The 13,173-nt window shown below is 35.9% G+C and overlaps 1 protein-coding gene across 1 annotated transcript in view; it reads right to left on the bottom strand.

The window, feature by feature from the left end:
• DGKB (diacylglycerol kinase beta) overlaps window positions 1-5,261 on the bottom strand; it is a 792,867-nt gene extending 787,606 nt beyond the window's left edge. The window contains exon 1 of the mRNA XM_086695070.1: window positions 5,241-5,261. The gene's annotated coding sequence lies outside the window, so the exon portion shown is untranslated. The remainder of the gene's footprint in view (window positions 1-5,240) is intronic.
• Between the last annotated feature and the right edge of the window lie 7,912 nt (window positions 5,262-13,173).

The following is a 13,173-nucleotide window of genomic DNA, read 5'->3' as shown; positions in this document are numbered from 1 at the left end:
CAAAGCACATGAGATTTCACATTCTTACCATATTCGCCTTACATTTCCAACATTCGAAGAAGGTGATGTGTTTTGTTTTCACACTAACACCATTACTCTGGGCATTTTCTTATTACGTATTAACTAGTTTTTAAACCTAAATACAACAGTTTCCATTAATATTTGTTAAAATTTAGCTCTTTATTTTGACTTGTTTTCCACCTGTCAAAATTAATTTGATCATTTGTTGCTCACCTAATCTTTTCACTATCCTGTACAGTGTTAACACCATTCATAAAAGAGTTAACAAAAACGACAATACCAGCAACAAGGCCAGAAGCAGAGACAAACCAAAGGTAGAATGTTGGTGTTACTATCAGTTCTCCTTAAGGATTCTTGTATCGTAAGCAAATGTAAGAATAATACTTAGAGGCCCAGGCCTCAAGGGAATATCCATTTATTACTTTATCAAGATATCACAAAAAATGCCATTCTAAATTTTTTTTATGTTTTTATTTTATTTTTGAGAGAGAGAGAGACACAGTGAGAGAGGGGGAAAGGCAGAGAAAGACAGAGAAAGAATCTGAAGCAGGCTCCAGGCTCTGATATGTCCGCACAGAGCCTGACATGGGGCTTGAAGTCACAGACTGCGAGATCATGACCTGACTAAAAGTCGGATGCCCAACCAACTGAGCCACCCAGATGCTCCCCAAAATGCCATTCTAATTCCTGTCCAACACAAACGTGCCTCGCGAATAATGATGAGTGACTGCAGATACCCTTTGACTTTAGGAAACCGGGTTATTTGAAAATGAAGATTTATGGGGTCAATCGAACATTAAGTCCAGTAACATAATTTGGGCCTCACTCATCTCAAGGAATCCTATGGTATGACTTCAATCTTTCATTCTTTTCATTTATTAGACAAACATGTTAAAATTCTAGCAAAAGTTAGCTCCTATTGATTGTTGTTGTTGGTATTATTATTGCTAGTAGTTACCATCAACACTAGATGCCAGGCAAGTCTCTAGATCTGAGAAATTCAGCATTGAACAACACATAGAATTTATTTTTCTCAGGAAGCTTATATTTGGTAGAGGGAAACAGACAATGTAGCAAAACAAGAAACAAATAAGATGGTTTCAAGCAGTGACAAATGTTGTGAAGAAATCAAGTAGGATAATAGGAAAAGGTAAAGTCTGGAGATGGGAAAAAAGTTTGGCAAATAAAATAAAAAATAAAGTGGCCCACAATGCTACAATGCTCACTAAATGTTAGTTGAATGAATAAAAGAAAAAAAAATAATTGAAACAAGTGAAAAAGGAAATGAATGAATTATTTGGAGGAGAAAAAGGCAAATACATAGAGATCATCCTCAAAATGTACACACCTTCAATCACACACACACAAAAGCAGACAAAATTGTCCCTCGAATTTTCCAGGCATTCCCCAAAGTTGCATGATTGTCTTTTTTATAAATTGTCCCTTAAAAGGCTATATTTTTATTTGATCTTGTTTTAACGGGGGTTCAAATCTTGTTGATAACATACTGTGTAGTATTCCTAGAGTCTATCTTCCAAAAGGTAGCCCTAAACTCCCCCTGCCGTGAAAACCATTTATGGATCTCAGTCTGGAGTGCAGATCAACCATATATACTAGGATGGAAATAGAATACAGGACAGGGAGTAGAGGAATCCTGAACCATTTTTGTGTAAAGTCCTAAAGTGAAGTTTTAAATTAAAAAAAGATTCCTTTTATTTTAGAGAGAGATAGAGAGAGTGGGAGCGGGGGAGGGGGCAGAGGGAGAGAGAGAAAGAATCTTAAGCAGGCTACATGCTCAGCACGGAAGCTGACATGGGGATCGATCCCATGACCCTGGGGTAACCTGAGCTGAAAATAAGATTCGGACAATCAACCTACTGAGCCACCCAGACACCCCTAAAGTGAAGTTTTAAATGCAAATCTGGATGAAAAATAGTCTTTTTCTTTCCTTATCCCAAGGAGACAAATAAGGTAAACTCTTGTATCACAATGAGAAGAAATATAAGCCCGGGCTCCCTCAGTGATGATTTCAATTGTTAGGATTAATTTCTCAGTGGAACAGCATCTGCAGGTAGAGCTATTCTTTTGCTGCTTCTGTTCAACTCAAAATATTTCCAGACAGATAGTGAATAAGTAAATATTTCCTAACAGATAAGTAAATAAGGCCTGTGTATTTCAGAGGCTAGAGAATGACTGGGCTCATGGAAAATGTAATCATAAATAAATATATTCCAAGAGGCTCCTATGCATACTGAACTCTGAGATAATAGAGAGGGGAAAACCTCACTTACATTGAAGAAAATAAAGTTTCCTGCCTTCTTTCTCACTTAGGCATAAATACTAACAAAAGGTTTATGGTACATTTTTGGCCAAAAACTCTGGCCACAAGCTATATTTTGTGAACACTAAATATAGTACTTTTTTAAACAATTACTTGGGTTAAGATTTGTAGGTGAATAAAAATATCTAGCTTATCTTCCACATCTTAACTGCACCACAGAATCAACTAAATTTAAAACAAACATTTGGGAAACAAATTAGGTTTATTCAGGAAAAAGAAAGGAAAAATAAGTTCACTAACATTATCAAATACAATACTGTCTGTGTAAAAATTCCTGGATTGAAGAAGCCTTCAATTTTTTTTAAAGTCACAGCCTTGCCTAAACTTGCTTATAAAAGAATACTAAATGTAATTTTAAGATAAATCAAGATGATATTGCTTTAGTAAAATAATGACAGCTACCTTGTCTTAGGATCTGGATATGATAGAAATCTGTGGCTTGAGTCCCTGCCATTCTATTCACAAATGTCATTTTTACAGTGAACTGCAAATAAATTAAGGCTTGATATATACTCTTACTTTAATATGCATACTAAAAAAGGGTTTCCATTTTAGATTAAGTATCTTGTGAAATGTCAGGATTCCTTATGCACTCTAAAAGCTGCCTCCTGAAATTACACTGACAAACTAGAGTAACTCAGAGTCCATGTGACAAAGAGATATTGCTGTCCTTTTGTCCTACGTTTATAAGCAGCAATTTTTATTTATTTCCAGATTAACAAAAACATTTTCTTTTTAAAGCAAAATGTTAAAACATTTCTTTTTAAATCCAAAAGAAGAAAAAAGATTACCTTCCTGCCTTCTATTTCCGACTTGCTATAACATCACTGAACTCGAGTAAATTTAAAACACTAGATGAGGGAATAATCATCACATTAAAGTGATTAATTTAACATCTGACTAATATTCTATTAGATCTAAACTATTTCTCAATATTTGAACTCCTTTTGTAAGAATATGATTTTGATGTCCCAGTTCTCTGAAAGATTTAAAAAAAATCTGTTGCTTAAATCTTCAAATAAAGAGTTGTTCTTAGGGAACCAAATTTTAGATTTGTTTACTTCTGCAAGAATTAAAGGAGAGATGTAAAAAATGATATTATGGTAAAACATATAATTTGAAATAGAGAGAAAAATAAACACAAAAGCATGTGAGTGTACATTTGTGTACATGTGGTGGTTGGGGGGGGGTGTAGAAAGTAGGTTAACTTTATATAAGATACAGGAAATCTAATGCTTGTCTTATTACATGATAAAAATAGGTTAGATGGATGGTGTTGAGCAAATTTTTTTTTTTAGTGATATGCAATATGCTCAGCTAAAGGCTTATTTTAAAATAGAAACTACAAATTGCAAGGAAATTATGCCTTATGAAAACAAATCCCTTAAAGCAATCAATTTTAAAGTTTTTTTTCATTAAAATACAAGTTGACATCGTCTCGGCTTGATGCTTCTAAATAACCAATAGAATTTTTATTGTATTCCTTCTCTTTATATTTACGTTTATTTATGTTTATTTTTTGGTCAAAAATGCTATTGAGGCATATTCAAAATGTCTTCTATTGAAATGAAATTTTTTTCTTAGTTTAGATGGTGTATAACACCTACAGTCAGCATAATTTGAAAAACAAGAAACATTTAGTTAGAAATAGTATAATCAGAATAGGTACAACTGAGTTCTAATACAAAGACTGATACACCAAAATACAAATTGCATATTAAGCTAATCATATCATTTCTCAGAGAAACCTCAGGCTGCTTATAATGAATATTATGCATTTTCAATTTTTTAAAGAATTGTTGGTCTTCCTCAGTTGTTCTAAATAGGTAGTTGAGTAACACCAAAAACATAATTGAGTTTTGCATCAGATAATATACTTGGAATAATACACCCTGCACCAAGAATGTTTCTGCTTTTCTTTCAGTGTCTCTGGCACCAAATGATGCATTACAAAAAATGAAGTAGCTTCTCAATCATGTTCATTAAGAATTTTGCAATTAAGAAGTTATAAGAGAACACAGTGTCCATCGCTAAGATTACAGCCCATATATACATATTATGTCCAATATAGACATATTTCCTAATTGCCCCAAATGGAAAGTAGGCTTTTATAATCAAGACAGATTATACCTTTGTTTTTTCTTTTTATAAACCTATAAAATCTTACAAGGAAGGAATTCCTCTAAAGAGTTTCTGATTTGGCTCAGATCAAATAAAAAGGCAAACATTACTGGGAAAATTGCCATTTGTCAACTGTTTCATGTCATATCGTGTGGTAATATAGTTCTCTAAACAGCAAATGTCAGAATGCTGACACTCTACTGTACAAACTAAAACAAGTACAAAATTGAGCATAAATGATCCAAAAATACTGGCAACAGTGCATTTCTAGATGAATGGTGTTTGTGACAACTAATATTTTCTTCCTAAGGTTCTAGTCCGCCTTCATTTATTTTCTATAGGACAACCCTGGGTGGGGCTAGGGGGAGGGAGACAGAGAATACATAAGAGTCAAGTGATTTTTAGAGTTCACAAAGGAGAAATGAGTTTGAATCCTTGCTTAATTAAAAATGGAACAGTACAAAAGGGTGACTCACTTCTTTCATAAGAAGCTGAAAATTAAAAACTATGCAGTATCCTGAAAGATTCTAATATTGCTTCGTGTAAAAACCTTCAAATAAATCCCAAAATTCACCTATTTAGAATGTTTGTTGGTATCACTGCATTGTGTTCTTTTAAATGTGAAAATATAAAAAAGGAAGTGAAAAGAAGTCATTTATTGCATCAAATAGGCTTATACCATAATGATAAAACAATTGCTTCCTTTCTAACTGACTGAAAAGTTAAAGTATACATTCTGCAAATATTCAGATCTTACCTTTTGAGACACATTAACATGAATTGTTTCTTCATCCAATTGTAATTCAACACTCCCTAATCATTAAGGTACAAATTTATGTAAGAAAGCAGAGGTCCTAATATGTATTATATTTTATTCAGAAATATAGATGACAGTTCCCTTTACTAGGTAGCTTAGAGTGACTAGTTCTTGTCATAATGTTGTCATAGTGATAGTGACATCAATGTACTTCATGGTAATCACTGCAGCGATTTATCTGAGAAAAATATCAGTGCTGATTCCTGATGCATTTTACATTTCAAAATGCTGTAAAATGTACTGTTTAATATATTATAGGTAAATGAGCTTTACATAAATAAAGCATGCAAAAATATAGACTAACGAAAGAATATATGTATCTGTGAAATGTAGATAAAAACACAAGTGTGTGAATGGATGATGGTGAACATAGCCTAGAGATCATGATTAACCGGTTGCTAAGGAAGATTCTGCTCCCAAGTGCCTTTGCCAAATACAAAAGCTCCTCAAGTCATGAGCTCAGTTTAATTATTTTGTTAAATCCTTTTTAATTTTTTTTTGGACTCCCAGAGTGATATGGGGGTGACAGTCCTGAATTCTGGATTCAATCCCTCGCGGTCTTGGCAAAACACTTTCAGGCATCACCTTTCATGCCAAAGGGATGTTACTGAAACTTCAGATGTTACATTTAGTGGTTCAATTATCTCTCTGTCCATGTCTTTGTAGACTGACTTCACAATAAGCAGTGAGAACAACACTGTCAGAGCATCTTAGAGATGAACAGAGAACTCCTATTTTTAGGTCACTAGCCCATTAAGAATGAAAAATATATACACAAAAAAAGGTTACTTTTTGTATATGTAAAATGTTTTCTGGGGCCTGGGTGGCTCAGTTGGTTAAGCATCAGACTTTGGCTCAGTTTATAATCTCAGTGTTCGTGGGTTGGAGCCCCACATCGAGCTCTGTGCTGACAGCTCAGAGCCTGGAGCCTGCTTCAGATTCTGGGTCTCCCTCTATCTCTGCCTCTCCCCTGCTCACACTTTGTCTCTCTCTCAAAAATAAATAAACATTTAAAAAAATAAAATGTTTTTTTTTAATAAGTATATTATTTTAACACCAAACTCTGATACAATAATTGAGTTTTTCATACAAAATAACAGGATTTTCAAAATAATAATTCATAATGAACCACAGATGTTGATAAGTATGGGATCTCATGCTGAAGAAAATTACTCCCTCCTCCAATCCAGGACACTGCAACTGATTGAGCAACCTCGTTTTGAGAAGACTTTAATGCCTTTTATGAAGGTGTGAATCTGACCAGTGATAAATTCCTTATCTAAAAGTAATTAATTCTAATTAAAATAAAGCCTCTCTGGGCAAAGCAGAACTCACCTGATTTGTGTAAAATCTACCAGTTTGTGGAAGATAAACTATGAAAATCACAACTGGATTACTTTTCAGTTAGAGATTTGTTTCAGTGATCATTCTCATTAGTTACTCTGAAAAGTAGCATTGCTACTTTGTCACCCTGTAATTTTACTACAACAATGGTGACTTAGATGTGGTCAAATGTAATGATCTGTCTGCATTGAAAGAACTATCTTTCAGTTGATTAAAAATTATGTGCTTATTCAGGGCTCTATTAATTAAGACAGGGTGAGAATAAGTCTCCCAAAACTGCTGCTTTGTCATGTGTGCTAATTTCCCTCCTCCCCTTGGAAGCCTCAGGCCCCTTTCCCATCCTTTAGCTCAAATTGGCATATAATCCTCAATTGCTCAGCTCATCTTTGGGTATTCTATCCTTATGATGCACCTGCACGTACATAATAGAATTTGTTTTTCTGATACTAACCTATTTTATGTTAATTTGATTATTAGACCAGCTAAAGAACCTACAAAGTAGAAGGGGAATTTTTTCCTCCCCAAATATAGCTTTCATAGAGCTAATTTTGATTCATTGTTAATAAAGGATTTTATTTCCATTTAAGAAAATTTCACAAGTCCCTGACTTGACATTTGAAGTTCTGAATATTTACTTTATGCCATACCATCTCAAATTTATTAAGTGTGGGATTGGAGACCAAAAGCAGTATTGGATGAATACAGTCAGTAGCATGTTTATATGTTATATTTACATCTATAGAAACATATATATGGCCATATTTATACTGTTCAATAAAATGTACATTTTGCATTGTATCATTTAGGTTTAGTCATTATCAGTCCCTTTGCAATCCCAATTGAGAAATTATGATAGACCAGGGCTTCTTAAATGCAGGCTAGGAGATTTTGCCAATATCTGGAGACACTGTTGTTTGTCATAACTGCATAATGATGGGGTACTACTTGTACATAGTTTTCTTATAATTGCCCCAAAGCAAATAAAAATAAGTCATATCATGTTAAAAAAATAGATAATATATCTTCCTAGATCTTAAATTTTTGGGTCTCTAACAATATCATGGTGGAATTGTAAAGTTTGTTAAAGTATGAATTATATATTTTTATAATAATAATATCTTGGTGTATTTCTTGAGTCAAGATGGTAGGTACAGCAGTTTTGTTGTTGGAGGTTATAAGCTGATAGTTCAGTAAAGTATGTGTAAAGGTTAATAGTATTTGTTTGTAACTAGGATAAAGGGGTGGCTGTGGTGAGTGGGAGGTTGTGGCGACAGACTGGAGGGAGGGGGGAAGTAGGAGAAGGCTCTGGAGGGGAATAGGAGGTCCAATCAAAGGGTGAGGCAGTTACCTACTGGGAGAATCAATAATCTGAATTAATCTTTAGAATGGCACAGATAGTAGGGACCTCTAAAAAATTTACCTTCAGGTGTACAAGTATAGATAGAGCACAAGGGACATAAACATGGACAAAGCAAACAGCAAGCTCTGGAAACATAATATAATTTCTAATAATAATTTAAAAAGTAATAAGTGTCCCATGTTCAATTTATCATCATCTCAGGGGATAACAGAGGCAACCCATGGGTTTTGCTGGTATGGTAGTCTCAGTGTCTGGGGAGAAGTTGTCTCTGGCACAGAACGCAAAGTCATTTCCAATGGTGAGGTCTTTGTCCCATGCAAAGTTATGTGAAGTGATGTCTTCTCTAAGAGCAAGCTTCTGGCTAGGGCAATATGGTTTGGATATGGTACTGGAGTATCCTTTTTAAGTGGATGAGCACTTGAGTTGATGGGGGCTTTGTTTTTGTGGATTTATGGTATTATAGCAAGGCTAAGTCTCTGTAAAATCTGAAAATGAAGGCAATGCTGGGCTTGAAAGCTTGAATTATAAGTATCTTTTAATTCAAGGCTTTGTGGGTACACAGCTAGCAAAGATGATGCTTGTATCAAGGATATGGCCATGACTGGACTAATGTACCAGAAACTGACTGGCACAATTAAATCTCTAAGGGTGGTCAAATCTAAAGGCTCCCAAGTGTTCAAGGTTTGGTCTACATGGGTAATGAGGGAGATTCTACTGCAGATAGGTTTTAAATCATATAACCAGATTTGGGCACATGGAGTTAATAGGATGTCATGTTTGTCAATTAAAATATCTATGGCTGTGTTTGGAGCTCCAGCATTGTTCCTGTAGGCAGGTCCCCAGTTTAGCCAATTGCTATGGATGCTTTCACTCAGTTTTTGGTTTGGTTGGTGATGGACAAGCCAGGAAACAGTGGTTTACTTGGAGGGTTTGAGCCTTTGGATTGCAAACCAATGAAAGCCTCCAGACCGATAGCAATGAAACCAACAGTCAACAGAATGGTGTATAGCTGAACTTGACAGAACTTTGTTGTCTGATGTTGATTTTCCTCTGGCTTGATTATTACCAATGAGGTATTGTTTTATCATTATGGGATATGGTGTTGATTTTATTATCTCTGAGTGTTATTTTTATCTTATTTATGAAGTCTAGTTTTCTATCTCCTTTGTGTTAGTGTGCACTATCTGTTGGAAAGGCTCTGAAAGAGTAATTTTAATTTTCTGGAGGGAATAAGAAGTATTGTAGGAATTAAGTATACATCCCTTATAACCTGCATATTGACATAGATTTTTAAAGTGGTAGAAATTTAGGCTCAAATGAATCCTGTATCAGATGGACAGAATCCTGGCCCATGGGACAACCTATGGTTAACAGGTTCCAGGAGAGTATGTACCCCAGATCTGGCTTCCAGCAATATGGGATGGTGGCAGAATTAAAAATCTGAATAAAAAATAATAGAAGAAGACACCATTAAGGTGTGTTTATATACACGTAGGCCAGGTATATTCCCCCTTTAAATACGGGAAAGATCTTTAGGAAGGTTTTGTTTGTTTTTGTTTGTTTTGTTTTTATTTTTGTTTTAATTGGTGTGTGGTATGAATTGGCTAAAGGGCCTTGAGTTGAGACAGACTAATGCTGGGGTAAGACAGACACCATTTAGTAGCTTATTGTGTAACTCAAAGGAGAGTTTTTTGAGGAGCCCATTAAGCCTCTGGGATCTATTGGAGAAATGTTTTATTAGATGGGTTTAAGCGCCCAATATAGTCATACCTTGGAGATACTGAAAGTTTGGTTCTAGACCACAGCAATAAAGTACCACAATAAAAGCAAGGTCAAATGAATGTCTCGTTTCCTAGTGCATATAAAAGTTATGTTTATACTCTACCAAATTCTGTTAAGTGCGGAATAGCATTATGTGTAAATACACTGAATATATTTTAATTAAACAATATTTTATCGTTTCCACAAATATATGGTCAACTAATCTTTGACAAAGCAGTAAAGACTATCAATGGAAAAAGGACGGTGTCTTCAACAAATGGTGTTGGCAAAACTAGACAGCAAAATGCAGAAGAATGAAACTGGCCCACTTTCTTACACCATACACAAAAATAAATTTAAAAATGGATGAAAGACCTAAATGTGAGACAAGAAACCATCAGAAGCTGAGAGGAGAACACAGGCAGCAACCTCTTTGACCTCGGCCAGAGCAACTTCTTATGATACATGTTGCCAAAGGCCAAGGAGAAAAAGAAACATGAACTGTTGGGACTTCATCAAGATAAAAAGCTTCTGTGCAGCGAAGGAAACAATCAACAAAACTAAAAGGTAGCCTACCGAATGGGAGAAAATATTCGCAAACAACATATCGGATAAAGGGTTAGTATTCAAAATCTATAAAGAACTTATCAAACTCAAAACAAACAAACAAACAAAAAAACACAAATAATCCAGTTAAGAAATGGGCAGAAGACATGAATAGACATTTTTCCGAAGAAGACATCCAGATGGCTAATGGTGTATAGGGAAAACCATAATACAGTATCACCTCACACCAATCAGAATGGCTAAAATTAACGACACAAGAAACAACGGATGTTGGCGAGGACATGGAGAGAGGGGAACCCTCTTGCACTGCTGGTAGGAATTCAAAGTGGTGCAGCCACTCTGGAGAATAGTATGGAAGTTCATCAAGAAACTAAAAACAGAACTACTCTATGATCCAGCAATTATACTATTGGATTTTTACACAAAGTATTAAAAAAGATACAGATTTGAAAGGGTACATGCACCACAATATTTAAAGCAACATTATCAACAATAGCCAAACTATGGAGAGAGTCCAAATGTCTACCAACTGATGAATGGATAAAAAACATGTGGCATATAGACAGTGGGATATTACACAGCCATCAAAAAGAATGAAATCTTGCCATTTGCAACAGCATGGATAGAGCTAGAATGTATTATGCTAAGTGAAACAAGTCAACCAGAGAAAGACAAATACCATAAATTTCACTCATATGTGGAGATTAAGAAACAAAACAGATGAATATATGGGAAAGGGGGAGAAACAGAAGAGAGGGAAACAAACCACAAGAGACTCTTAATGATAGAAAACAAACTGAGGGTTTATGGAGGGAGGTGTAAATTATAAATCACTCAATTCTACTCCTGAAACCAATATTGAACTGTAGGTTAACTAAAATTCAATTTAAAAAATACTTAATTGCTAAAAGAGGATAAATCTCATCTGAACTTTCAGCAAGTTGTAATCTTTGTGCTGGAGGAGGGTCTTGACTGGGTACTGATGGCTTTTGACTGATCAGGGTGGTGGTTGCTAAAGGCTGGGATGGCTGTGGCAATTTCTTAAAGTAAGACAACAATTAAGTTTGCCATATCGATTGACTCTTCCTTTCACTTCAACACTTAGACGTGCTTATAGGGTTATTAACTGGCCTAACTTCAATATCATGTCTCAAGGAATGGGAGGCCACAGAGGGAGAGAGATGGGGGAATGGCAAGGCAGTGGAACATTCAGAAGACACACATTTGGTAACTACATTTGCCACCTTACCTGGGGAGGGGGGTTGTGGTGCCCCCAAACAATTTCAATACTAATATCAAGATCATCATAACAAGGGGCGCCTGGGTGGCGCAGTCGGTTAAGCGTCCGACTTCAGCCAGGTCACGATCTCACGGTCCGTGAGTTCGAGCCCCGCGTCAGGCTCTGGGCTGATGGCTCAGAGCCTGGAGCCTGTTTCTGATTCTGTGTCTCCCTCTCTCTCTGCCCCTCCCCCATTCATGCTCTGTCTCTCTCTGTCCCAAAAAATAAATAAACGTTGAAAAAAAAAATTAAAAAAAAAAAGATCACCATAACAATAATAATAATGCAAAAGTTTCAAATATTGTGAGAATTACCAAAACATGACAGAGACATGAAGTAAGCAAATGCTGCTGGAAAAATAGTGCTGATAGACCTGCTTGACACAGGGTTGCCACGAATCTTAAAATAACAAATAAATGCAATATATGCAAAGTGCAATAAAGCAAAGCACAACAAAAAGAGGTAGGCCTATACTGTTTTCTGAGAAGTGTCTGAAACTCCAAAGGGGATAAGAAGTGTTTTGACGAGGCATTTGGCTTCAGAATATGTAGAAATACATGTGACCTTGATTTATATTTTGGGTATGTGTGAGACTACAGGCTCACAGAGTTCTTTACTCTGAACAGAGGGTAAAACTCTTAGGCAAAGACTCAAGAATTTCTTTAAAAAATGTACAGTAGAGATATTTTGCTGACCAGGACATCCAGAGGCAAGATGACTGTCTGAAGTTTGGCAAATTTGCTGACTTTTGAGCAGGGTACTTTATCAGGGACACACCAGTTAGGAGATACAAAGCAACACCATACAACTGAGCTCCATCCCTTTGGTAGTAGCAATGCCATCCATATAGTGTATGAACTCCCACTGTCATTCATTCATTTGATCCCAAGGGAATGCCAAGTGGTTAAGGTGTCTGGGAGAACGATAATCTTATCCGGCATCCTAGATCTGACAAGGTACTGAGGACAGGAGAGATCACATGCTCTTCTAGGTATAATGTGCCATAGGGCCCAGGTTTGGCTCTGTTCTGTATCAAGGTGTGGCTTGAGAGATGATGCATTTATGACCCAGGGATAATGGACAACTGGGTGTAGAGAGTCATAGGTTCAGAGATCTGTGAGAGCCATTATTTTTAGGAAGGGCCAGTAAGTGGATGGCAATTTTTGCTCTAATGGTGTAGAGCACAGAGCCAAGGTTAGGTGCTACCATCTAAAGCCCAATAGCAACCTATGGCTGTCATAGATGTTCTGATACCAGGGAGGCCTGACAAGAGGCTGATAAACCTCTATAGTGAAGGAGTCTCGGGACACTAAGGAGAGTCTCAGCAATTTTTTGATTTTTCTAAATCAGGATTTCAATGAAGAGAAATGGGCTTCTGAGAGAAAATAACTGAGCTCCATCAGTTTGTCATTCTCTGAACAATATGATCTAATATTTAGCTAAGAGTAAGTATTGCAACTATTGAGATCAATACCATTCAGTGTCTTCATTTTGTAGGCTAAGATAAGCTTTGTTGGTGTTTTCTTTCAGAAGGGATATATTCACTGGATTCTTCATGAAAT

The sequence above is a fragment of the Puma concolor genome, chromosome A2 (genome assembly GCF_028749965.1).
Source record: "Puma concolor isolate L17-30 chromosome A2, mPumCon1.1.hap2, whole genome shotgun sequence".
In the NCBI taxonomy this organism is placed as follows: domain Eukaryota; kingdom Metazoa; phylum Chordata; class Mammalia; order Carnivora; family Felidae; genus Puma; species Puma concolor.
The sequence above is the reverse complement of the archived record's forward strand: the minus strand, read 5'-3'. Positions and strand labels throughout refer to the sequence as shown.